Source organism: Zosterops lateralis (assembly GCF_965231275.1).
Source record: "Zosterops lateralis genome assembly, chromosome: 1".
In the NCBI taxonomy this organism is placed as follows: Eukaryota; Metazoa; Chordata; class Aves; order Passeriformes; family Zosteropidae; genus Zosterops; species Zosterops lateralis.
The window spans coordinates 135,870,906-135,897,179 of NC_139762.1; the positions used below are offsets into that span (position 1 = coordinate 135,870,906).

General features: G+C 40.5%; 1 protein-coding gene across 4 annotated transcripts in view; it reads left to right on the plus strand.

Moving 5' to 3' along the window:
* The first annotated feature begins 254 nt into the window (after window positions 1-254).
* The window catches only part of PTK2 (protein tyrosine kinase 2), a 190,405-nt gene continuing 164,385 nt past the window's right edge, over window positions 255-26,274 (plus strand). For 2 of the 4 annotated variants that reach the window (XM_083873477.1, XM_083873478.1), the window contains exons 1-2: window positions 258-346; window positions 15,447-15,505. The gene's annotated coding sequence lies outside the window, so the exon portion shown is untranslated. Of the gene's footprint in view, window positions 347-15,446; window positions 15,506-26,274 lie in introns of all 4 variants that reach the window. The other 2 variants (XM_083873480.1, XM_083873479.1) reach the window with 2 other exon arrangements.

Sequence of the window (26,274 nt, forward strand, 5' to 3'; positions counted from 1 at the left end):
GGCGCTCCCTCGGGGACAGACAAAAACCGGCAGGGAAGGAGGGACAGAGGGAGGCAGGGAGGCAGGGAAAGCCCTCGGCACCTGCCCCGCCTCGCTCCCTGAGGGGCGGCACCGTGACCCTCCTCGGCCATCTTGGGGGGGGGGGGAGGGGGCAGCGGCGCATCCCATGGTGCAGCGCGCCGGGAGGGCGGGGAGAGGGACGGAGGGAGGGCGCGGGGGAGGAGGGAGGCGGCGCTGCCCGCGCAGACCCTCCGGAGCCTTCTCCTCCTCCTCCTCCGCCGCCGCCGCCGCCGCCGCGGCTTCTCTTCTCCGCCGCGGCGTCGGAGGCGGCCGTGCCCGCAGCGCGGTGAGTGTCGGCGGCCAGCGCTGCCCGGGGAGGGGGCGGGCGGGCGAGCGGGCGAAGCGGCCCCGGTTTTACATCACGGGGAGGGGGCGTAGGGGGGCAGCGGCGTCTCCTTCCGTGTCCCCCGCCCCAGCCCCAGGCTCGGGGAGTGGCGGCGGCTCCGCAGGGAGGGGAGGGTGGTCCCTGGTGCCGCTCGTTCCCGTGTCCCGGGGAGGGGCTGCCGCGGGCACCGGGCTCGGGAGACAGCGGGCGGTGGGCTGAGGGTCTCCCCGGGCAGAGCCGCTCCCCTCCCCGGCAGGGCAGGGTGGGAAGGAGATGGGAGAGGAGCAGGCTGCGGGGAGAGGTGATCGGTGTCCCGGCTGCCCTGTCCCCGGCCCGGGGATGCGGCCGCCCCCCGGCCTGCCCGCCCCCGGCCCGGCCGGTCCCACCGGATGTGTCGGGAGGTGGAGCGGGACGGTCCGCAAAGTAAACAAAGGGAAGGGAGGAGGAGGAGGAGGTGGCCCCTCGCTGCCGGAGCCGGACCGCCTGCCTTTGCCCCTTCCCCTCCTCGGGCGAGCGCCTGAATTGGCGGCCGCCTCTCGGAGCCGGGGCGGGAGCGCAGGGAGAAGTGGCTGAGGTTTCTTCTCTTTAGGGTTCGGGGCTTTTTTTTTAGGTGTGGGGGCTTTGGGGGGTTTATTTTTGGTTTGTTCCGGTACTGCGCTGGCTGGGACGGTGTGATCCAGAAGGAAGCGGGGCAGCTCCGGTCCCTTTAGCCGGGGACAGCCCCCAGTGTCCCCTCGGCCGGGCCGGCGGTGCCGCACAACTCGGATCGCGCACGGGAGCCTTGGCGCTTCTCGGAGAAACCCGATTTTTTTTTTCGTTTTCCGGTTGTAAACCTGATTTTGGAGTACAGTGAGAATCGCAGCTGTAACAGAGAACCGTTCTCCTCAAATCCCCGCGACTAATTGTCCAGCATATGCTGTACGCTGCTAGTTCTCACGTCTGTTCTCTGCCCAGACCTCCTGGGCTCTGGTGATGCTTTTTTGGGACGAGGGGTGGACTTTTTGATTTCTCGTTGGTTTTTTCGTTGTTTTCTGGCTGAGACAGTGTTGGTTGTGTTGTTTGTCAGCCCCGTTCAGTGCTCTGGGAACAGAGTATCCTGCAGGCCCTGGCACTGGTGCCCAGTTTTTGGCAGCTTCACTGGGATAACACCAGTGCTGTAGTAAAGGCATTAAATAAAAAGTTCACTTGAGAAGAGAAACATTTGGGAATTCATACTGAAGTATTAAATGCAAATGTTAGTGTCAGAGTGAAGTGGTATTGCAGTGTCCCTTTAAAATTCACACTCTTTTGGCATTAGGTTGGTTGATATATATATTTTTTCCCCCTCCCGGATTAATTGGAAAAGTCCCACATTTCTCGAAGCTAATCTGCCTTTATCTTCTCTGGTTCTGTTAAACCTGGGTAAGGTCAGGAGCGCAGCTGGATTGGGGCCAGAAAATATGAAATGTTACACAGTTATTTGGAACAGTTTGTTATCTCACCGGTGTTGTGCACGTCCAAAATTCCACCACTTTCTTTCTCCACTCGGCCCTTTTGTTGTTACCCCTGAAATGAGGCTCTTACCCTGCCCCCCTTTGTGGGAGCACCTTTGTGGTGTGATCTGTGGATGGGGAACACAGCCCTTGGATTTCTTCAAGCAGGGTTTATGGCTGAGACTCTATACAGAATATGTGTGTGTGTCTTTGAGATCAATCCATGCAGGAAATTTAATGGACTAAAATCTGGGATCCTGTTAACAGAGCAAAAAGAGAAGAGACACTGGTTGCTGGACAAATCATGTCTCACAGGACTCCAAAGACTACAGGCAACTCAACAAGAGAAAAACAGTTCTGAAATTAATTTGTCTTTTGTGCTATTATGTCTTAAATGCAGTTTTTGTGGAACATGGCTGGGATTGATGTTTGTGTTGGGTGATCTGTTATTTTGCAGGAACATTAAAATGTATAGATGAAAGGAAAATGACACAGTGCTTTTTTTCCCAAAAGCTCTGTGCTGCTCTTGGCCTCAGCCTTGGGTATTAAAGGTACTAAGCATGTGTAATGACACAGCAATCAACTAGTAGTCTGTTGGAATACTTCATCCTGACAGGACTATTCTTAGAACAGCACTCATGTCTTGAATGTGTAATTTGCTGAAATAACTTTAAAAAATTCTCTCAAGATACCTAGTGATGTGACTTTGCTTCAGAGTGTGTCACCTGTTGTGGAAAGGGCTTTTTTTTTTTTTTTTTTTTTTTTTGGTAATATAATGGTTTACCATATGAGAAATAATTGACTGGGGCATCTCAGTGTTATGAACTCCACCAAGCTAAGAGATATTTTGAGGAGGATGATAGGAGGAGAGAAGAAGGAATGTTTTCTAGAGATTAAGTAGTACAAGAAATGGCTTTGATGGTTTAGGAGATTGTGTTCTGTTTTTTTAATGCATCTATGAATGTGGTAGATTTTTTTTTCTCTACTAGGAGGGTAACTAAAGAATCAATGATTTATTTCTTGCCATTTGTGTAACAAAATGATATTTTTCCCCTAGTAGACACTGCTGTGTCTAGTAGCATAATCTTTATTTTCATATAATATTCATAATAACAATACAGGCTTTTCCTGTTCATTTTACATCTTTTAGGATTTATGGAAAAGTCCTTTTCCCTATAAAGAAGAACTTTCTGTCCTCCCAAAGTGTTCTTATGAAGAATATTGGTATCAATAAAGAGGTTGTAATTTTGCTGTTAAATCTCTATAAAAACACACAAGATTTGAATAGTCTGATGTGGTTTTATCTGTCTTAAATTGGACCTTTCTACTTTTACATTTTATGTAGATTACTGCCTAAAGTGTATTTTCACATTCTGGATAAATGTCAGTAACTGGGCAGAAGGTGCTTAAAAAGGAATTTGTACTGGAATTCGTATTCCAGATCTATTTCCTGGTGTGGCTGATTTAACTCCCATCAGATGTGGTTTTCAGACTAAATGTGTGTTTCCTTTCATCTTGTTAGTGTAATTCCGAGGTTTCAATTACCATTGAAAACATGGACATAGTGACTTAATTCCTTGAAAAGGTTTTAATTACAGGTCAGAATTTTAAAAATTGCAACAAAGAAATTCTCACTGCATCACTTGGAGTTCCTGTGTGGAGTAAGAGCAGAAATTATGGAGAAACACCCAATTTAGAATGCATTTATTTAGCACCAGAACTACAGTGATCCTTGTCTCCCTGAATGAAACTTCTGCAGGATAGTTATGTGCTAAACGCTGTCTTTTTTTATTCTAAGGGTTTGGGGGGAAAAAAAACCAAAACAAAACAACAAACAAACCTCAAACCTTGATGCAGATTAGTACAAGAGCAGAGTTTATAAATTGTTAGCAATTTCAAGTGAGTCTCTTAGTTTGTATATAATGGCGCTTAAAAGCCTTGAAAGTTGTGTGTTCTACCAGTGTTCAATGAATGTAGTTTATTGTGTCTGTCACAAAGACAGGAAGCTGGAAGAATGGGAAATTTAAGGGAAAATGTGGTATCCAAATAGATCCCTGGGTTTAAACAGGGGATTTTTGAGTGTAGGAGAGGAGGGACTTTGGTGGAGATGATCAAGTAGATCTTTCTGGAAGTTTCCTTTCCTCGTGTCCTGTGCTCCATATTTAGGCAGTGGTCGATGGCTAATAAGAAAAACTATTGAAGAAAGGGATAATTTAGGGGCTGAACAGTTCAAAGTCCCGTGATTTGGGACTTTTGGCTTAAATTTTTATGTTCCCTATCCCATTCCTGTACAACTTTTGTGTTTCTTCCACCATGTGAGCTTCCAAATACAAGAGTTTATTGCTTATCCAGCATTGTGCTCCTGATGCTGGCATACAAGTCTTGTATTTATATCTCAGACTTCTGAGTGTTAGGGCTTTTATTTAAAAGAACCCCACAAAAATATAATCAAGCAACCAAAAGCTCAAAAAAACCACCTTTGTGTGGCTTGATGTAGTTTTCTGGATTTGTTTTAAAGCAGACACAAGAGAGACAGCTGTGGTTACCCAGGTGTGTGGTGGCTTTCCAAACTACCATCTCCGTGTAAATTTCAGCAGTTCATACACCTCTTGGCAGATCAGAGGGATGGGTTTTGGAGGGAGTTGACTTGGGGAATTGTGTGTGGAAGAAAAAGTTTCAGAGGTGGCAGGAGAATCAGAGAAACTGATTTCCTCTGGCTCTGATGGTGCTTGAGATGTGGAGATGCAGCTCAGTGGTGGTGAGAGTGGTTCGTGGTTGCTTTTAGAAAATTACCTATTAAATGCTGGTGGAGCAGAGACCTTACTGGCTACTGTACATCTCATGGGTTATATCACTGAAGATTCCAGGCAGTGCTTAAGGACTGGGGAAAGAACTGGATACCTGGTTAAAGAGGTGCATTCACAGCTGCAAAACACATCATTTAACTCATTCTGAGCCTCTGCTAAACTAAACTTCTGGTATTGCCTTGAAACTTAGCTGTTTTCAGCAACAAAACAGGAAAAAAGATTTTTAAAAAGAAAAATAATAATAAAAAAAGAAATCATCATCTGCTTCAAATCATTCCTACAAACTTAATTTTTCCTGTAGCCCCACTGATCTCTGCCTTCCATGGATAATTTAGAGAGTCAGATAGTCTGCTTCTGGATTAAGAAGAAAATGGAAGATAGTTTCTGAAATCTGGTTTACAGGGTTTGAATGCAACTGCTGTCAAGTAAAAATCAGAATGGAAGAGGTAATTAACAAATGCTGAAGGCGGCAGGCTTTGTTAGAGAACGTCTGATTCATTGATCTGAATTCTGGGTGCATTTAAATGTTCTTCAGCTCTGCAGCAGTCCGTGGCTGAACTCTCCTGGATTGGATTTGCTTTTTTGTCTGTGACTTCAAGACTTTTTTTCCTGCCCTCTGATTTTCTTCATTACTCCTCTGCCCCTTTTTGTCATGTTCAGTGCAGAATGGGCATATCAAAGAAGTTCTAAGCAGTTTTTGTTAGCTCCCTGTTGCATGGAAGCTTTACTTTTTGTTTTTCTTCTGGGAAGGAAACCTGAAAGGAACTCAACTCTGTTTCATTCTGCTGCAGAGTTCCAACTTGGTAACAGTATAAGCCACTTTAGAGTTAATCCCTGTAATGTTGACTCTTTCCCTGCCCATGAGTAATTTAATTCAAGACCCCAGACTAATTTCCTTCCTTTTGCCCAGAAGTGTGTAAGAAAAACCTCCAACCACTGCTGTCAATCCAACTACACTGAACAATAAATTTGTAAATTTTAGCCTGTGTATGTGTCAAGAGTCCTTAAAGTCCTTAAACTTGTTGCCTTTGCAGAGATAGAAGTGACTGAGCTGAAGTTGTTCCACTGTTTGGGACAGTGAGAAAGGGGTCAGAGGGCTCTGCTGACTCTGGACTGCTCCTGCTTCCTGCTGCCATGCTTGGGCCTTGCTTTGTTTACCCACACATAGAAATGTGCAATTCCTGCTTTTGTTTTATTTTGGTTCAGAGGAGAGAGGGGGCAGACTATCTCAGCCTCTGAAGTGTCTTTGGAAGGCAGAGATAATTTTTCCTGTAGCCCCACTGAAGTTTGTAGGAAGGATTTGAAGCAGATGATTTTTTTTTCCGTCTTTTAATCTTTTTTCCTGTTTTGTTGCTGAAAACAGCTAGGTTTCAAGGCAATACCAGAAGTTTAGTTTAGCAGAGGCTCAGAATGAGTTAAATGATGTGTTTTGCAGCTGTGAATGCACCTCTTTAACCAGGTATCCAGTTCTTTCCCCAGTCCTTAAGCACTGCCTGGAATCTTCAGTGATATAACCCATGAGATGTACAGTAGCCAGTAAGGTCTCTGCTCCACCAGCATTTAATAGGTAATTTTCTACCAGTGAATCCAAGATACTCCATTGAAGGTCTAGTGAGAGATGTAGAAATCCCAGTGTCTGAGTTATAGCCAGTGGTAGAGATTTACATCAATCAATAGCTGTTTCATCCTGTCTGTTGTAGGTTTTATGTTCAGCATGAATGCTGAGGCAAGTTTGTTCTCAGTAATACTCTGCAGCTTTGAGATTCAGAAATTCTGTGATCTTCAAAAGAGAATTTCCTCTTACTGATTTCAGGCAATCTTTTAAATATCTTTTAAATTATTTTTCTATGAAAGTGTCAAAACATAAAATCTGCCACCATTTTCTTACTTGCACATAGGTATTTACTTTTTTTTTTTTTTTTTAACTGGGCAGTTCTAATCTTTCTGTCTTCAGAGGGGCAGATAGTATGTGTAATGGGTTAGGATGCTGGAATTTTTATTGCCTGCTTTTTTCAAGTAAAGGTTAAGACAGAAGAAAAATAAAGTTAGTATATAAAAGAGTACAGTTCCTTTTTATTTTTGGTTAACCAACCAAGTTGTTTACCAGTTTTTCCCCCTGCTGTTTCTAATACACTTTTCAAACAGAAATTCTTTTTGCTGGTGGCTGAATGCTCTTGTGGTTGTTTTCTGCCTGGGTGTACCTCAGGCAGTCTCCTCCTCCATCCCCTTTGCTGTTTTACTGATGCTCTTGTAGTGGAAACTCTTTATGAGTTAAATTCATAATGGATTTCCCAGTGTAGGCACAAAATGGATGTGTAATAGTCAACTTTGTCATTCAGTTGTTGGAACTAACTTTTTGTAAAGAGGTGAACTTCATACTTTAGTTTTGTGTAAATCCTTTCCCTTCCTTCTTCACCCTTTCCCCCACCAAGTTCCAGAACTTGATGGAATTGTTCTTGTATTTTTGCCACTGTCTAGGGCCCTTCATGCCTGATAAGGTTGGTTTTGTCAACCAGTGGTGCAGGCAGATGGGAACCACTAACAGCCACAGTATCAGAAGTTGAGTCTAATTGTATTTCTCCTTGTGTGGCTTCTTCTTTTCCTTTCAATGGCAGAATTAATTCAGCTACTGTGTTGTTGTTTATTTCCCTTTAGTATAAAGGACAGTGAACCCTGGCACAAAACCACCTCAATTCTGAGGTGCTTCCTGTGGAGGGTTTGAAATGCCCACCACCAGGAGAAGCAGAAACCGTGATGTTGGATCCAAGCTGTTAATTTAAGGTCCCATCTTACAGCTGGGAATGGACCTTGGCATGGCCATTGTGTTTAATTCATGTTTCTCGGTGTGCTTGTTACCCCTCATCTTGCCTGACTCAGAACAGCATTTGCTAAATAAAATACATTTTGTTTTATATTTCATTCATTTTGGCAGAAAAATGACTGATAGATAATATATGTACATAGAATTGTACCTCCCGATTAATGAGCTACAAGTTGGAAAATTTTAATCTCTTGAGTTTCATTTTTAATTGTTCCAAAAACTATTTAATATTGTTGCATTTTTAACTTGTTTTTCATTGCCAGCTTTTACCCAGGAAACCTTCCCAGACTGCTGACATGTGTTGGTCTCTCGCTCTCAGTGAAGCTCTTTGCAAATGTTACAAATTACAGTTTCAGTTCTTACTCTGGTGTTAACAGCTCCATTATGGGAGCACTGTTAATTAATGGCTAAAGAAGTAATTCTGAATTTTTATCAGCTCTCATTTTCTATTTCAGGCTTAAGTACTATATCCTAGAGGCTTCTAGATTTCAGTTAGTTTATTAATTATCTTGTCATTTCCACTTCAGTTTGTATAAATCACAAAGCTGGCTGTTTTCTGCACTCGTTCAGCCTCTGTTACTACTCCATGTTTAATGCATTTTGATTTTTTTTGTTCAAATGTTCTGCTCAAAATATGCTTCTAAAATCCTGCAAGAGCTGCGTGAGCTGGAGTGTGCAGGTTATTGATTGATGGGTGCTCAGTTTGTGATTAACCTTGTTCTGCTGGTGCAGGTGAAGAAATGCTCTGCTGTGGTGTAGCAAGGGGGGGTAAATAATTTTTTTTCTGCTGGATTCTGCACTGGTAGGATTTAATTTGAATTCTGTTCAGTTTTGTGCCCTGGACATCAAGAAAGCGTTTTCTTTTTTTTTCTATGCTTTTAGTAGCAGATGCCTGAGAATATGACATCCAAGAACTGAACAAATTGAGATGTTAAGACTTAACAAGAGATAAGAAGTTAAGTTATTCCCATGCATTAGGCTACTACAAGGATAAAGATCATAAAGGATTACAGGGACTAAAGTGAGAATTAGTTGACTTAAATAATGGGACCAAAGACTTGAGTTGTTACTTGGGGAGGAAGACTTATGATTCCAAGAATAACAAACCATTGGAATAGATTAGGGAAGGGACTTAGCCCTGACAATCTTCAAGAACAAATTAAACATCTGTCAGAAAGGGGATGCTGTTCATTCCTACCTCAGGAGTGACACCTTGACAAGGTGACCTCTTGAATCCTGTCCAGCAATGAGTTTAGTGCTAAGAACAGGTAAAGAATGTGGGGTTGTTACTTGCAGGATTATGGTGATAATCAAAGGGTAGCTGACAGTAACCCCAGCAGCTGAGAGTTCCCTCTGAGCTCCTGTGCCTCTGTTATCTCTGCAATTGCCCCAGACTGTGAGCTTTGATGTGAATCTGTCCCAGGCAAAAGCAGATTGTGTTTCCTTTGTGGAAGGCTGGAAAGGTCATGGGGAGAAGAACTTTTCTGTAAATGAAGCTGTCATGTTCTTCTATAGATGTTGCCTGCATTGGGCTTGGAAAACAGCATTATAAACTGGTTACTGATATTACAACAATTAGTTTAGCTACTGTTTTATCCAATTTCAAGGGAGAAAACACGCAACACTTTTAAATTGCACAAAGAAGTTGATAAAGTGGCCTTAGGATGACTTTTCTTATTTCTTTTAGCATTGCCCTTTAATTAATTACAATATATTATTATATACCAATGAGCTTTGTTTTCAGAATAATGGGAACTTCTATTGACTCTTTTCTTTGTTTTTTTCTGTCAGTCTGTCACCCTTCAGTATGATAATTTGTATTTGCTATTTTACCACTAGGCTTTGTCTTAATCATAACTCACATGAATCTGTTTTAAAGCAAGTCAGAATGTTTCTCAGCATTTTGCCATGGAAGGAACAAGTTGCTACTGAGATTGGGAAGCAAAATTTAGTAATCTTTAGTGGAAATGTTTGTGAAGACAAAATGTAATCCTGTCTGGCTGTACCTGGTACAGCTGCTGCTGAGAGCTGGGATTCATGGAGCCTGCATTTGAGATGATCCTCAGGAAAATGCATGGATCTGTTAGCTTTTTAATCACTACGTTAAAAATTAAAGGCAAAATATGTTGAAATTAACATTTTAGTGCTGCATCTGAGTTTTCATGGTGTCTTTGGGCTAAAAGGTAAAGCTAAGAGTGTGCATCTGTGTGGGAATTTGTGTAAATTGCTGTGCTCTGGGGAAATGTCATTTAAGAAGCCCCCAACTGGTATGGAAGTAAAGAGAAGCTTTTTTTTTTTTTTTTTTTTTTTTTTCATCTGCATTAAAACCTGTTTAATCAGTTCTAAAAACTGATTTTCTTGTTTAGGATTGTCTTTGTAAATTGTGGGATTTCGACTGGGTGGCTGGGAGGAAATTTCCGCCAAGGAAGAGGATTGCAGTTACTATACTCCTTAGTGAATATGTACAGAAATTGTTTTATACATAGTGATCAATGGTTATCAGGAAAAATCAATCCATTTCCGTAGGTGGAAAATACTGTTTTTATTTTCCTCCCATATTTTGATGGTACAATTTGAGGATCGAAATTTATAAGAGAAATAGTGGAAAAAAGTATATGGGATGTGATTTTTAGGGGGAGTATTCTGACTTGGTCTCTTTTCAGACACTCTGTGAATATTAGATTGAGTTTAGTCCCTCTATTTTTTGGGTTGTGGATGGAAAAAAAAATCAGTCAGAACCTCTTTAAAACTCAGTCAAAGAGTGAATTCAAAAGGAGGAGTGGGACGTAACACTGAATTCACTTCTGTTCCATTTCCTGCCTGGAATTCCTGACGGGATTTCATTTGTATAAGAAACTGAGCTTTGGTACTCTGGAAACTTGCTACCTACATGAATTTATTAAATGACCAAGAGAATTTTTTTGAGAAGATTAGGCCCCTTTAGAGGAAGCTGGTGTGCAGCAGAGGATTAATCCTCAGATGGGGATTTAAATGAAGTGAAAGTTTCCTTGTGTCATTCAGCTCAGTGGAGGGGGGATTTCATTGTGTGACGGCAGCGCTGCTCCTCTCACACTGTTCAGGGCTTCCAGCAGCCACTGCTGGGCCGTGCTCTCCTTTCATCAGAACAGGAGAGGGAATTCTTCAAGACCGGAGTGTGTAACACTGGCTTCATTTTACCACTGAATCAGCTTTTTCTTCTCTTAAAGGCAAACAAAACCTTTAAACCGTTTCACAATCTGGAGAGAGTATTGAACAGAGTTTCCCTTCCTAGGAAGCAGGTTTTGGAGTTCTATAATGTATGGATCTGTGTGGCTTTTTGGTGTTAAATGGGGATTGCATTGAAGTTCTCTCTTTCAGAAGCTTTTGGTACCTCTGTGGAAATAGATGCTGAGCACCAGGATTCTTAAGTGGGAGTAGGAACATTGGTCATATTGTAGGGTGGAGGAGATCATAGAGTGAAAGTACAAAAAGGGAGAGGACTGCACAAGTTGTGAAAATAAATGTACATAAAGCATGTTTCTGTGAATACCTTGCTTTTGAAGTTGATAGAAGTAGAAAAACAAGGCAAGACCTTGTGGGTAGCTGGAGCGAGATCAGTTTTGGAAAGGCAAGATGAAAGTGGTGAGTTTGAGAAAGGATTTGGAGCACAGTCAAAATGGAGTGGGGAGGGGGAGAGGGGTGCCCTTGTGCATATAATGTGAGTCCTTAATGCACAGCTGTTGCTTGAAATATGATCCTTTTTTGGCCTGAGTCTGTGTTACAGCAGTTTGAAGTGTTATGTTGAACTTGTGTTCTGTGTTGTTAAAGCTTTGTCTTTATAAAGGTGATATAGTAAGTATGGACTCTTTTGTGTGTATGTGTGTGTGTGTTTTTAGTATGATGTGGAATTGTGATTGTACTGAAGTTTGTATTTCTTTCCCCAATTAAGTTTTACCAATCTGATTAAAAATCTCTGCAGAAGTTCTGGTGGTGCAGCTGACAGTGGCCATAGAGGGGGCGTCTTTTGGGGTGATGTGCTTAGGCTCAATGTTTGGGTCCAGTGATGTGTCCAGATTCTGCCTCATGGACTGTATTCTTGTGGTGGCCAAACCACTAGGCAATGATAAGATGATATTAATGCTTGCATGCCAATTATCCTGAAACAAGACTATTAAATCCTCACAGTCTGTGGAAACAGGGCTTTTGAGTTGGTCTAGAATTCAGTAGCTGCCCTGACTGTTCTGGGGCTTCTCCTGAAGGCCAGGGTCATTTGTTAATAGATTGTACTCAGAGCTGTGTTGTAATTATTCTTTTGCATGGGTGTGTTTTTGGTGCTGCCTCTGAAAGTGCTCCAGGCAGGTCTGCTGCCCTCACTGCTCGAGGTGTGGGGGAGTGCTGAGATAATCTGGGGTTCCATGTATGTACAAGTGGGAAGGGACCCGAAAGGACCATTGAGTCCAGCTAAGGCTTGGTGCTGTGCTTCCTTGGGGAGCCTGTTCCAGCCACTGACCACCTTTCCTGTGAAGACTCTTTTCCTCATGTTCAATCTGAATTCCCCCTGATGCAGCTTCATCCCCCCTTTTTTGTGTCCTAAATACATCTGTTCATACAGACAACATTTTTTTTAAAGAACTATGGAATGCTTCACTTCCTATCTTGTTAAAACATTAAGGCTTAGATCCTTTGTCTCCTTAAAACAAGTGGCTGGAGAGTAATTCCCTGTGACCAGTGTGCAGTTCACTGATGGAAGTTTGTTTGTGTTGCTCAGTAACTGCCAAAGTTCACTTGATCCAGTTGTTTGTGCAAGATACAGGAGAGAGTACAGCTATAGGATTAATGACATTGCAGGTAACTTGGCTGTAATTGTCTCATCTCTGCTAAAGAAGATATTACTTGTGCCCAGCAGTTGCTGTTCCTGTCCTTTCCCTGCACTGACAGAACTTTTCAAGTCTTTCCTGTTTGCTGTGATCTCTGTGAAGTTTTCCTTTGACTCACTGTGGAGCCAAAGGGGTATCATCAGAGTCCAGACTAAGTGTTTTGTAAGGATTAAAACATTGCAATGCATAAAATGGTTTATTTGCTTTGTTGCTGTGGATCAGAGTTAGGAGAGGGAAGTGAAGCAAATAAAGTTGGTCTTTAGTGGTCCATCTTGGCTTTGTGGAGATTGAGGTCACTGCTTTGTTGAAATGGAGTGGAGAATCTGGGAAGGGGTTGGAAGAAGAGGTATTTGTGTGTGAAAAAAGTGAAGAGGACAAATTTCCTTGAAGAGCACAGTCTATAGCTTTAAAGGTAGCTGGAAACATAAGGAAGCTGAGGAAGGAGCTCCATACCTAGAAGATAAGTTAAGATTTTTTACTCCTGGATACTGCTAATTGTCTAATGGCTCAGTGGTGTCCTTGGGGAAGGAGTCAAATTAGAGAGCGAATAGAATTATACTGGAGGACAAAACTTTCAGGCCTTGTATGTGGCCATTTAGATCTACAAGTGAGTTATCTTTTAATTACAAGTAGGCAGAATTCTGTCTTGATTTTAAGAGGAGAGTAAGGTATTATGGGGGTAGATAAAACAGAACAAGAAAAAAATAAAGGAGCAAAACTGGACCAAGTGGGTGAATTGCAGCTGGTTGGGAAAAGTCTAAAAGGGAATAGCTTTTCACCACAAAAAGTGTTAAATTTAACATTTAAATATTGTCATTTTACTGAAAACCTTTCCCATAGGGAAAAAGGTAGAGAAATTTTAAAAGCTATGAAAAATTCCCCTCTCCTCTAACTTCTTTCCCCTGAACAGATATATTTTTCATTTTTTTACTTTTAAGAAACCATTTTGTAAGATCCATAGATTTTTTTTACAAGAAGTCAAAATAAAAGCACCAATTTTCAACCCAAACCATTTTTTTACATTTAATCTCCTTTTGACCACTTAAGAAGCTTTTCAGCATTTTATCCCTATTAAAAGGAGATTAATTGGTGTTTTAAGAGGTGTTACAACTGGTTGGACTCGAGTTTAGCACCGGAGAGTTCTTGTCACCACTTGCTTCCTAAATAATTGATGAATGAAGTGAATCAGTAAGTAACCTGTGAAAACAAATACTGGAAGGGTGTGCCTGGAGAAGGTGCAAGGGAGAAGAAATGATCCCATCCATGTTTGAATGGTCCTGACTGCATCACTTGTAGCAGCTAATGAGCAAACGAGGGGCCCTTTATCTGTCCTCTGGGATTGCCTTCCAACATCATCACATCAAATCACAGTGCCATGCATTTGTACACTGAATTTTACACACATGGGTGCTCCTATTGAAAATCAGTGGGAGAACTTGTGTGGAAAATTTAACGTGCCTGTAAGTGTTTACATTATTGATGCCTCGGCAATTAAAATAATATTTTTCTAGTACTTGGTGCTTTTTTGATGCTGCATGTAAGTCCCATGGTATTACAAACAGAATTATTTTAACGAGTGTTTTAAGGGTGCTACTGATGTAACTTCCCAGAGTAGGGAAAGGTCATTACTACTGGAATTTGGAAATTAAAAATACCTTTTGCCTTATCAGGAAACATCTTTAGTTAAATCAATAAGTGCACGGGTTACACAGTCTGAGAAACAGTCTAATGAGCAATTTGCCTTTTCATACAGGTCTTGCCATGATATCATTCCCACTGTGTTAATTATCAGTGTTTTTACAAATTGTCCCAAATCATGACTAATTCCACAGAAATGCTCAGAGCAGGCTGATTCTGGGGAAAGCTGTTGTTTGCCACTCAGTCTGGCAGAGCTGGTGGGACAGCCTGGCTTAGCAGATTCTTTGTTAACCACAAAATCAGGATTTGGAGGCAGTGCCATTCATCTTATGTAGCACCGTACAAGCAGTTCAATTTCTTGCTGATTTTTTTTTCCTCCATGGTATGGATGTGTGTTTCAGGTAAATGTCTGTGACTTTTTTTCTGATTTTGGTGTTGAAATTAAGTATTTTACTTTTCCCTCCCCGACACCCAGTTTATTACAGCTTAGATGAAAACTTTATAGAAACTCTGCAGAGATTATTTGAACTTTATGTTACTTATTCTCATGAGATGTTTTTTTTTGTGGAAATCTTTAGGTTGCCTGTCTGTGTGTGGAAAATTAAGTATCTAAGGTGAATAAAGTTTGGGAAATAATTCTTAGAAATTCAGTTTTAAGTCCACAATATATAAGCTTGGGCTTTCTACTGGTACTTTGTCCCTCTAGTATATATTTGTTTGAAAGGGAAAGAAGAAAAACAACTAGCAAAGTAATAAACTCAACTCTCTACATTACTTGGCCCTGGAATTCTCTTGGATCAATTGTTTTCTTTAAGAAACAAACCCACAACTTTCTGTGTATTATTCTGTGTGTATTGAGCAATATCTCGATATATTTGTTACTTCAGCTGAGAACTGGCTCAGCTGCCCTGTGATGTAGATAGCCTGAGGAAATAAATGCTTTTCACTAGTTCCTCCCACACACTTTTTATTTTCCAGGGAAGCACTTTCTAATTCTAGATCTGGGTGCTGCTAATGTTTTGAATCACTCATCATGGTTTTCAGCACTCACTTGTTTTTTGCTATTAAATGTATATTATCAGTAATAAAGGTTAACTCTTCTCCTTCTTCAAAATAATAAATCCATATAACTTGGGAAATTTTTAGTTTGCTTTCATGGGACCAACAGGATTTCAGGCAACTTGTCTGTTTTGAGGTGAAATATAATTCTCTGGCTTCTACTTCTACAAACTTCTTCGGTGTTTTGTTTTAGGGTGGGGTGGGTTTCTTTTGTTCTTTTCCTAAGGACTTCCAGCTAAATAATCTGCACTTGTAAAATAGGATATGTACTGCAGCTGATTCCTTAGGGAGGCTATCTTGTCTTCATAACTTGAATATCAGCTAATTTGCTTTCAGGTTTTTTGGATGTTTGACTACTTTGACATTAGTTATGAAAACGCCCTAATGAATTCGAAATATTTGTTTCAGATTTCATGTTTCATTCTGTATTGAGCACCTGCTGCTGAGAGCTGGAAAGTCTGCTTAGGGTATGTACAACAGCTAAGGATTTCAGTTTCACACTGAATTTTGTTCTGGGTAAAGCAGATCAAGATGAGATTTTGTTGTTGTTGTTTCCTTGTCATTATTTTTGAAAATCCTGATTTTCAGTGAGTGTTAGAACAGAATTTCTTTGGGTTGTTGTATTTTTTTTTTCCTGAGCCTCCTGGAATTGACTTTTCTCTGGCAGCCTGTTCTTGGTGCTTCCATTCAGCCTGAGGATGCAGAGGTGGGCAGACCCGTGCAGCAATTCATTTATTGTACATGGGAGGAGTTTACAAGGTGTTTTCTCACCTGCCAAAGCCACTTGGCTGAAAATTGTCTGTCCAGTCCCGTGTGCTGCTTTTTGGAACAAAATACTAATAATTCTCTATTCTCATGTTCTGCTGTTCTGTTGTACAGAAGAACTGGGTCTTAATAAAGCAGAATCTTTGCTGTAGGGGTGCTTGGCCTAATCTGAAGGAGTTTAACTGAAAGCAGGAGTAGAGAAGTTACAGCCACAGTATTCTTTGCATTATAGGATTTTATTTCTGGTCTGCATATTTTTGATTCCTTGTGATGCCCCCCCCCCCCCCCCCCCCCCCCAATCTCCAGGGTGAATGGTTATATTTGAAAATTTCAGCTTTACTTCTCAGTGTAGTTGGTATTTCTGACTGCTGCCTTTACTGCTGCTCATGTATATGGATGTTTGGAATATTCTTACATTTGAGTGTGGGTAGAATAACTTGTTGGATCCTTGTTTTTCCTTTGTGGTTTGGTTTCCCTCCCTTTCTACAATCTTCCCTGTGGTTGGTGGTTTGGGATCCTGTATTAAATTATTTGTTTTTCTATTGCTTAGGTCTGGCAGATAACAAAATTCACCTCCTGCTACTTCAGGAGCACTTTTGAATATTAACTTGTGGATGTGGATACCCTTATTTAAAACTTTGGTATCACCTGGTTTAGAGTCATTAATGTTCTTACCTGGACTGTGATATACTTGAGAACAAAAGACATGTGGCTGATTGCATTTCACATGGAGCAGGCCCATAACAGGACTTCAGGCTGTGATCTTGTGTCTGTAATATATGTATTTTCATCTAGAAGAATCAGCAGAGGGTCACTTAATGTTTCCTGACCATGTAAATTTGCAGGAATAAATATCTTTATTTTTCAGTAGTTTCTGGATGTCATCAGCCTTTGTTAAACATCAGTTTTGAAGTTTATGGTGAATATTTGCTTCTCCTCTCCAGTTTCTTCCTTCTCTTTTCTAGTATGGAATGGTGTTTGTTTATATTATGCAGATAGTTTTTTCCAAGGAATTCCATCTACTCTCACCACTCCAAAGAAGAAGTTTGAATGGTTTAAAAAATAATAGACTTTGGTTTTGTCACTTAAGTTGGAAAAACCCCAAAGTATTTCAGTTGGAACCAGTACTGATATTTTTATCAATTAAAATCAAAATTTGTAACCTTAATGCCTCATTTTAATTCTGACATGATTCGGATGGAAACTCAGACACTTGAAAAATATTTCCTGGACATGGAAAACCAATGGTGTGGGAAATCCAGGAAACAAGGGCGGGGGGGGTGGGAGCAAAACGTTTTATCCTGTATAAAGGCCTGCAAATCAGATCTGTGATTTCAGGGGGTTTTTAATGCTTCCTTTAATTTTGTTTGACCTTTTGAAAGGAACAGCTCTGACTGTTGTGATGTCACAAGCAGAAAAGTGCCCTTGTATATTTTGTAAGCCAAAGCCATTTGCTCCCTGGAATACATGGCTCCAGTGAGTCATATCCTGGTAAAACCATGACAACAAAGTATTTATTAGTTTGTTAGGTAAATATCTTGCAGTACCTGCCTAGATAAGACTTTATAGAAAACCAGCCCAGCGAATAACAAGGCTGTGGAATATAATGTAGAGTGAGAGGAAACAGTGAAGAATCTTAAATATAGATTGCAAGTACTTCTGACTTGTCAGGTTTACATTGAAGTCTGATTTTTTTTTTTTTTTTTTTTTTTTTTTTTTTTTTTTTTTTTAAATTTTTGTCTGGGGATTTGATAGGAGGAAGGGATTAGTGCTACTTGCTCTTTGAAAGTGGTTTTGTATATGCAAATACTGCAATGACAGTTCCAGTGGAAGTGACAAAAAATGTCCTGCATCTCTTACTTATCCAGATACTTTATAAACCGTTACTTTTTGTATTCATATTGCAAAAAGCCAAGCTGTTTCTTGTACCATGATTGTCTTGTGACTGTTTGCTCCCATAACCCTTGTCTGTTCAGGACAGTGTTCAAGCCCTCCTCTTACAGGATGGAGCTTTCAGGTGTGCTGTAGTAGTGCTGCCTCACCCATTCATCCTATGGTTTTATTAATATTTGTACTAGATGGAGTCAGAACTTAAGATGAAAGGTTTCCGTTTTGGGTCTAGGCTCTGACATGCCTGTTTTTGTTGTAACATTTAAAATTTGCATTCAGGGCAGATCTCTCGCTGATTTGAACAGCACTGAAATCACTTGGCGATTCTGTATGTAACTCACCAGGGATCAAGGCCATAAAATAAAAAGCAGGAAACTTTACAAAATTACTCTGCCAACATCATCCAGAATCCCTGAATGCCTGGAGGAAAGGAGGCTTGGGGGGACCTTATTGCTCTCCATAATTCCCTGACAGGAGGCTGTAGACAGGTGGGGATCAGGCTCTTCTTCCAGGAAACAAGGGACAAGACAAAAGGAAATGGCCTCCAGTTGCTCCAGGGGAAGGAAAAATGCCTTCACCACATAGATGGTTAAGCACTGGAACATGATGCCCAGGGAACTGTTTGAGTCTCCATCCCTAGAAATATTCAAAAGATATGTAGATGTGACACTTGGTGACATGGTTTAATGGTGGCATTGTCAGTGCTGGATTGATGCTTGGACTCAATGGTCTTAGAGGTCTTTTCCAACCAAAATAATACTCTGATTCTCAGATAATGAGTGCAGAAGACACAAATCATACAATAGGAAGGGATTATGAGCAGCAGTTCTGTTTAGCTTTATAATTCTGAATTATTCAGACCAGTGTTTGAGCATGGCATTGCTACAGACATTGTGTAGATAAAAATGTAGAATTTTACATGTATTTACTGTATGATTTCAAACATGGTAGTCAGCCATTGACAGTAGGTGCTGCCAGCCCTTTCATCTAAGGAGCAGCTTCCAAAGGATGTTCTCTGGATTGTGTCTCTACTGCAAGTGACTTCAGGTGCTTTCCAACTTTACAATTTTGTTTCAGGTGGAATTAAACTAGTATTGGGTGAGAAACCTTGTTTTATCCAGCATAACACTAGTTTAAACACAGTATTGCAGATGGAGAAATGAATATTCCTTTTTGTCTCCTAAGGTTAGAAATACTTCCTAGTGAAATCTCTGAGATCAGACTTCTTGTGTATTTTGGATGTTATGCATGTAATTTTGTTTTAGTACATTCAGGGCTTTTCTCTTGGTATAAAATTTGTTTCAAAAGATTTCAGTTGGCACTTTAAGGTGTAAAGAACAACCACTCAGTTCTCAAGTGTAAAGCTAATTAATGGATGTTGCTCCTTGCCAGCAAGACCTACATGCTTATAGCTCCTCCTGGCTTCTGGAACAGGAATTTTGCTGGGCTTCGTGGCTGGTTTGTTATCCTGGACTTCTGGGTCATTGCAGACAGATTTACTTTGCCACCAAGGTTATGATAAACTTCAGCTTCTTCCAGGCAGGCTGTGCTCACACGTGTGTGAGTTCAGGACAGAACATCATCTTCTCTCAGGCTGGGCCCTCCCAAGGGCTCTGTGCTCTGTCTGTGCTGACAGGCACCACCAGGGTTTTCAAAGCAGTGAGCCTGGATGTAAAGGAGCACAAGCCACTCTGTGTGGTGCCTGGTGCCTTTCTGAGCTCTGTCTTGGCCTTTGCTCAGCATAGCTGATACTCCTCAGCCTGTCCCCAGAGCAACTGTTCTCCCTTACAGGGGACTAAATGGGCTTGGGGAAATAAATTTCAGTGTTTGGGGTATTGTCCCGCATTGCCTCATCCCTCTGTGTGGAGTTCAGTAAAACTTCAGGCTGTCTGGATTATCTTGGAATATGTTATTGACATAGAATGAAGTACAGCTTCAATTTTCCCTCTGGAGGTGCCAAAGGTCTTCTGTATCCCAAACAAAATATTTGTTTTGGTTGTTAGCCCTCTGGTATATGTGAATAGGGAAACATCAAGCAGAAAACAGAGTCTGACTCTGTAAATAGAAGGCTTTGTAATGCAGCTTGGATGGGCCTGGAGCAGCACATTCTGATGATGCCAGGGATAGCCTTGCAGTGCTGCTGCTGCTGCTGCTCCCTTCCAGGCTGTTTAAATGGCAGATTTAAGTATAATTTTATTCTATATTATTTGAGGTAAAGTTTGTAGCTCTGCTTTTTTGAGAACCCTTAGCTTGCTCAGTGGTAACGTATAATTAGCCTCTGATCCTGTGTCTTGGTTAATGGGTTAAGGGCTGCATTGGCTGTTGTTTACTCTAGGAAATGCACAAAAATGTTTAAAGCCGACCTAGGAGAGTTTCTAAAAGCAGCAGGATGTTGTGAACCTTTGAACAAGACCATTCTTATACAAAATAATCAGTGATAATGTGCTCCTCACTGCTAGGTGGTAGAATTATTAACTTTCCAGTATGTCCAGGTTTCAGATACTTAATGAATCAACTCCCTCTCAACCTTGCATGTCCTCACATACCTTGGTGTTGTAAGAAGAAAACCTGAAGAGAATGTTCTGAAAAAAGAAGACCAAAATTCAAACTAGATGGATTCAAATCTTTTCAAGGCTTGAAAATGTCCATTTTTACCTTAAAAACTTGAGTGAAGCTTTCCAGGCTTCTTGTTCTCGTTTATGGCAGTGTTTGTTACTGATGTAGCATCTCGAATTGTAGTGAGGGGCAGGTTGTAATGAGTGTCCTTACCAAGAGAAGGAGCATTAGGAGATACAAATGTAATGACTTGTCATAAAATATTTTGGAAAAAAAAAAAAAAAAGGCCAGCTTGATAGGCAGCAGGAGCAGCAAGTGCCAGCCCAGGGGTTTCCAAGGTTAGTTTGTGTGTGCTGTGGTAAGGGAAGGATCTGGGTTATTTCCTGGCAGACATTCGTGGAGAACTTCCTCTGAAGGGAAGTGGGCTCAAGTGCACTTCCTGAAATGTGTTTTAATTAGCAAGGCCTGGGAGGCAGGGAATTTCACTCCTGGTATTTTAGCCTAGCCCTTATCAGCACTGTGCGAAGTGAAACCATTACTTGTCTCCCTGGTGTTTGGCACACCCTGTTCACAAGTACCAACATAATACTGCTTTTTTATTTATTTTCCCTCTTATCTCAGGATTCTTGAGAGAATCATAAAATATTTTGAGTTTGAAGAAACCCACAAGGATCACTGAATCCAACTGAATGGCCCATATGGGGATTAAAGCCCCAACTTTGGTTTTATGAGCATCAAACCCTGACCAACTGAGCCAACAGTCCTTGTTCACTTTGGATTTACTAAACCCTCTCTGTTTCCTCTGGTGTTACTGTCTTCTTGTAATCTTATTTTGTTTATGCAGGGTTGGTCATTCTTTCCTAGTTTTAAAGCTGGTGGAAAATCATGGGATGATGTTGGAAGCCTCTGATGTGACTTCTTTCCTTCTCATGTGTTTCTAAGGCACATCAGTTATGTGTGAACACGCCACATAAAACCTTTTAAATCAGCCTGACTCCCCTTCATGCCTAAATGCCTGTAAGATAATTTGGTTTGGTTATTCTCTGTTCCTCTGAGATGTTGCATAAGTCTTCCTGATGCATCACAATTGCTTAGATGACAATTTCTTTTGCAACTACTGAGTTTTTTAAAGAATGCAGTGTTTCCATATGCTTGAGTTTCATGAAATCCATTTTCAATAACGAGAATCAGCAAAAATAATGGTTTATTTTTTTATACTTCTGTGTACTGCCCACACATACTGCTGTCTTGAGTACAGACTAGGTGAACATGAGAAGTGATGTGATTTCTTTTAGTTCTTTCTTTCTACTACCTGTGTTATCAGTACTCTCTTTTCCAGGCAAGAAGCAAAGCAGACACCTTGAATTCCCTGTGAAGAGTCCAGACAAATGCAGCTTGGGCAGTATTTTTTTGTTAAGGAGGATGAAGAGTACACAAAGAGGCAATAAGAGTCTGCAACTGCAACTGAAAATGAATGCATTAAATCAGATGAAATCTTCTGTACCAAGAGGGAGCCTTGATCACCTGGCAGGAGTTAATGGCTGTTCCAGGTGCCACTGAAACGCTGCCCTTTAACAACAAGTGGGAAGTTTATTGTTAGCAGTCCACTCCCAGCTGTGTCATGGAAGGTGCAGTCTTTAAATTGCTTACCAGGTTTCCCATTAAAAAAAAAAAGGTCATTTCTTATTTTAGGATTTAGATTGGGCAGAGCAAAAGGGCACACAAAAAGTCACAGTTGTCAACAGGGCTCCCAAGTTTGGCATTACAGGTTATTTTTTTATGTATTGTAAGCAGGTGGCTGTGTTGTCATTTCCCTCTTTCAGGATCAGGCTACTCAGCTGAACTTTTGGGAGAGAGGGTAAAAGCTTGGCAGAATTTTACAGAGGTTTAAGGTCCCAAAGGAATTGGGACAGCTGTAATCATGGAGTTCTTCCTTCAGCCTATTCCTTCATTCTAAATGATCTCTGTTAAGAGCAGTATCCAAAAGGAGTGGTAGGCTTTTTCTAATAGTACAAGTACATGAGCATTATACTTCCTTTTCTAAAACTATTTTTTTTAATGATATCCCTGGTAGTCTAAACTGTATTGTGTCCCAGTTATTTTAAACATAACAATTCAGGCTGTATTCCTATGCCTGTAATGTGACTGATGCTGACTCTTATAAATCCCTCTGCATATAAATTTGCATTGGGCTCTTAATATGGTGAATAATTTACTTTAGAAGCCTCTGCATAATTATTTTTGGTTTGGAAAAAAATCCCAAGCAAGCAGGATGCTAATTTGCACCTCCTTTTTGTGTGGTGTTAGGGGCTCTGTATGAATCCTTCTTTGATACCTTAAAAAAATTTCCTAGGCATAGGATGTATTTGTATCCAGTTATGCCTTGTGCTTCTACTCTATGCTAAATCCTAAATAAGAGTGGTCCTAAATGAAGGTGGTCAATAAACAGTGAATTCTGCATCTTCTTGGAAGAGTTTTTTTGGTGACTTTATTTTTAATTCAAGGCCCACTTTCTTCAAATCTTGTAGTCATGTAAGTGTTCAAAGAAGAGGAGAACATTTGGTATTGATGGTGAAATCTGGGCTTCAGTTCAGAGTGTTCCTCTTGATAAGGTCTGAAGATAAGCCAAGCTGAGCTACCTGGAAGGTTTTCTTTGGGTGTGTGTGTGTATAAACATATGTGGTGTGAAACTTCACCGGCTACTCTTCATCTTTCTGAAGGGAAGGGTTAAGTAAGAACCCCACAATAAATCCAGGATCAGAGTGACATTGAAATCACTGAATCTTGATGTTAATACTAAGAATTAGTGGTTTTGGTGTTACCTTTGATAGTAAATGCATTGCTTTGAAGACATAACTTAATGCAGCTCTCCCTCCATAAAGGAGAAAGAAGGACATAAAGGAAACAGTAATTTATATTGCTTAGTATCCTGATGGTCTCTGTATTCATATCTCCATATGTCCAGAGAATGCTGCTGCCATCCCTGCATTATCTGTATACCGGGAGTGTGAGAAATAAAGGTCAGAAGATGCTGGTTTAGCTTTTCTGACTGTAACTCCCGCTAAAGAATCAAAGGAAATTTGTGATTGTTACATTCACGGGAGCATCACAGACTGAAAAAGTAGCTGAAATGATAATACAGAATTAATTTTTCTATTGGCATCTAATGCTTTTCTGATGTAAGTTCTGCATTTCCTTATTTTTAGTGGGAAGGTGTGGAAGCACTGAGGTGGGGAAGGAGTGTGCACTCAGCTCAATGGCTCTACAAAATCACTTCATTCAAATTCCTCTCCTGATTTATATTTTTAAAGAAAACATTTAATTCCTCAATTTGCATCTGAACTGTGAAATACTTTTGTCAGAAAACACCTCATTTCTGTGTTATTTTGGTGAGTTAGATGGAGTTTAAATTTGTTGCTTTAGTATGTATCTATTTCCTGGTTTTTGTAATAATTTTTTCAAGATAAAGGAATGTGAGCCTGTGGACATTTGAAAAGCAGTTAGTAGGAAGGACACAAAGCTTGGCCTCAGGGCTAAAATTTTTCTGGTTATTGTAGAAGATTGCAGAAACTGAACAAAAGGCTGGTTGCTTTTGAGGTGATAGAGTTATTATTTTTCTCAGGCCTGTTAAGTGGCAGCAATGTAGAATTTCTGCAAATTGGCCCAATTCAGTTAATCCATGTTTTCTGTGTAGCTGATCTGATGTGTAATTGAGATCACACACAGTCTGTTCAGGAAATCCTGGTAAATTTGCATTTTCTTATTTTACAGTTCTCTCATATCATTTAAATTGCCTAAAATGTGTTTTGAAGCAAGGACATGTCTTGATCTGCCCACTATATCTCAGATTTCTGGAGAATGCAGACATTGAAAGGAGGGGTGGAGTCAGGCATGTGAACAGCCCAGAGAAAAGAAAAGAGAACCTCTCCAGTACTGTCACATTCCTTGTGGTAGAAAGAGAAATATGCAGGAAAAACATGGTCTTGGATGATGCAAATAATGATACACATGAACCATTTGTAACTTAAGTGGGTTAACACTTTTTTTTTTTTTTAAATCAGGCGACATTAAAAGAAATTACAGTGAAATATTCATCTCTAATTCCTGAGGCTGTTGGTAGTGTGTGTTGGTATTTATTTCATTTTGTGGTTTATAATATATACTTTGTACATAGCTTCTGATACATTTTAAACTCCTACACTGACTGCCAATTAAATATTGATTTGTGCATTGCTGGGTTTTGAGCTTCAAAGCACTTCTGAGTTGTGGTAAATTGATCTCCAGCTCCAAACACATGGAGGTTCTGAGGCCAAGACATCTGAATTATAAATTATTGTATGTTCTATACACGATTCATGTATTTAACCTGTTTTAAAAACAATATTAACTAGGTTTGTTGTGCAATTTCCTCTTTCAAATGCCTATAAATATGAAGGGAAAATAAGGATAGAACAAATAAGAAACAAGCTACTGCTGGCAAAGTTTTTTATTGGCAAAAGTAATTTTCATTGTATGTAAAATATTTGAAAATTCTGTGCTCTTACCATTGACACCGTCCCTCTCATGTCATTCAGTTTCCCAAAGACCCCAAAAGACCTTTGATTTTACTGGAGCTTTCAGTCACATACATCAGTATTTAGGCATTAATCAGGGCTGCAAATCCAGCCCAGGAGTGTTCCCCAAATAGGTTACAGCTCACTTAGTCCCACAACTTAATACACAGGAATTAAATAAATTTCATCATCTGTCATGTTTTTCTTGAATGAGAAGATTTTGTCCCTAAAAATAAATTTTTGTGGCTGCTGTCTGAGGCCATATGAGTTGTTTTTAATACTTTATGCTACTTAAAAGTATTTGGATTTCTGTTCTTAATAATGTTACAGTTGGCCAGAGGACAATAGATGTAGCTCCATCCACCAGCAGTTTATAAGGAGAGGAATGTATCCATTCATGATCTATATGAAAAGAAGCATCATTGAAACTGTTTTGTGGGGGAAAGTCTGTATTTGCTTATCCCCACTGCAAAATATTTGCATTTTGAATGACTGTAGTTTTAGGGTTTGGAATAGAGGCCAAGGAGACAATGGGGAGTCAAATCCTCTGGAACTTTTAAGTCCTGGAAGAAAAAAGCCAGTTCATTGTTTCTCAGTATAAATTGGTATTTTTGTACTTTGAGGAAGATATGAAGGAATTGGAATTTTATAATATTAGTATTACCTTCTTCAAAAGCCAGACTTTTCAGAAACAGACATTCTGGATGTAGGACACTTCAGGAAGGTGGAACTCAGTGGTCTTTGCATTGAAGAGTTTTTGGGTTGAATGGTGGCAAAGTCACTGCCCAACCTCAAAGCTGTACTTTGTGATTTTTGGAACAGTGTCTAATTAATTTGTAGATTCTAAATTTTTGAGCTGTAGGTAATTACCAAGCCTGTTGACATTGTCTAATGTCTACAGACAGATGTGACAATGTCTTCATTAGAGAAGTCTGTGTGGGAAATACCTAAAATCCTTTTTGGTTTTGTTTTTTCTGAGGTGAACTAAATGGGTGTCAGCTAGTACATTGTAGTCATACATCTCTGGATTGAGCCTTTTAGTGTCTGTTCTCTGTCAGAGGTAGTTGGACCAGGTGATGCCCTTGTTCCCAGCACAGAAACTCCCTTGGACAGGATGAAACCACAGCCAGTCATACTATGACATATCTCAATGGTTGTGTTAATGACAACATTGTCTGTCGTTACCTCTTAAATACAACAAGGCCTGTGCTGATTGCCATCTCTGTTATCGTCTCCCCCCTATGGTTTTTGGCCATGAACTGGTTCCTACCAAACTCTGCAGGAGGCAGAAGCTTCAGACCTCAGCTGAACAGAGCTGCTGATTTCAGGCTGCCATTCATGCCCAGAATCATGGCATCGTTTAGGTTGGAAAAGATCTCTGCAACTGATAATCTCAGAGGTCTTTTCCAACCTAGATGATTCTGTGATTTCCCTTTGGATGTCCCCCAAACCTGGGACACTTGGAACTTTGA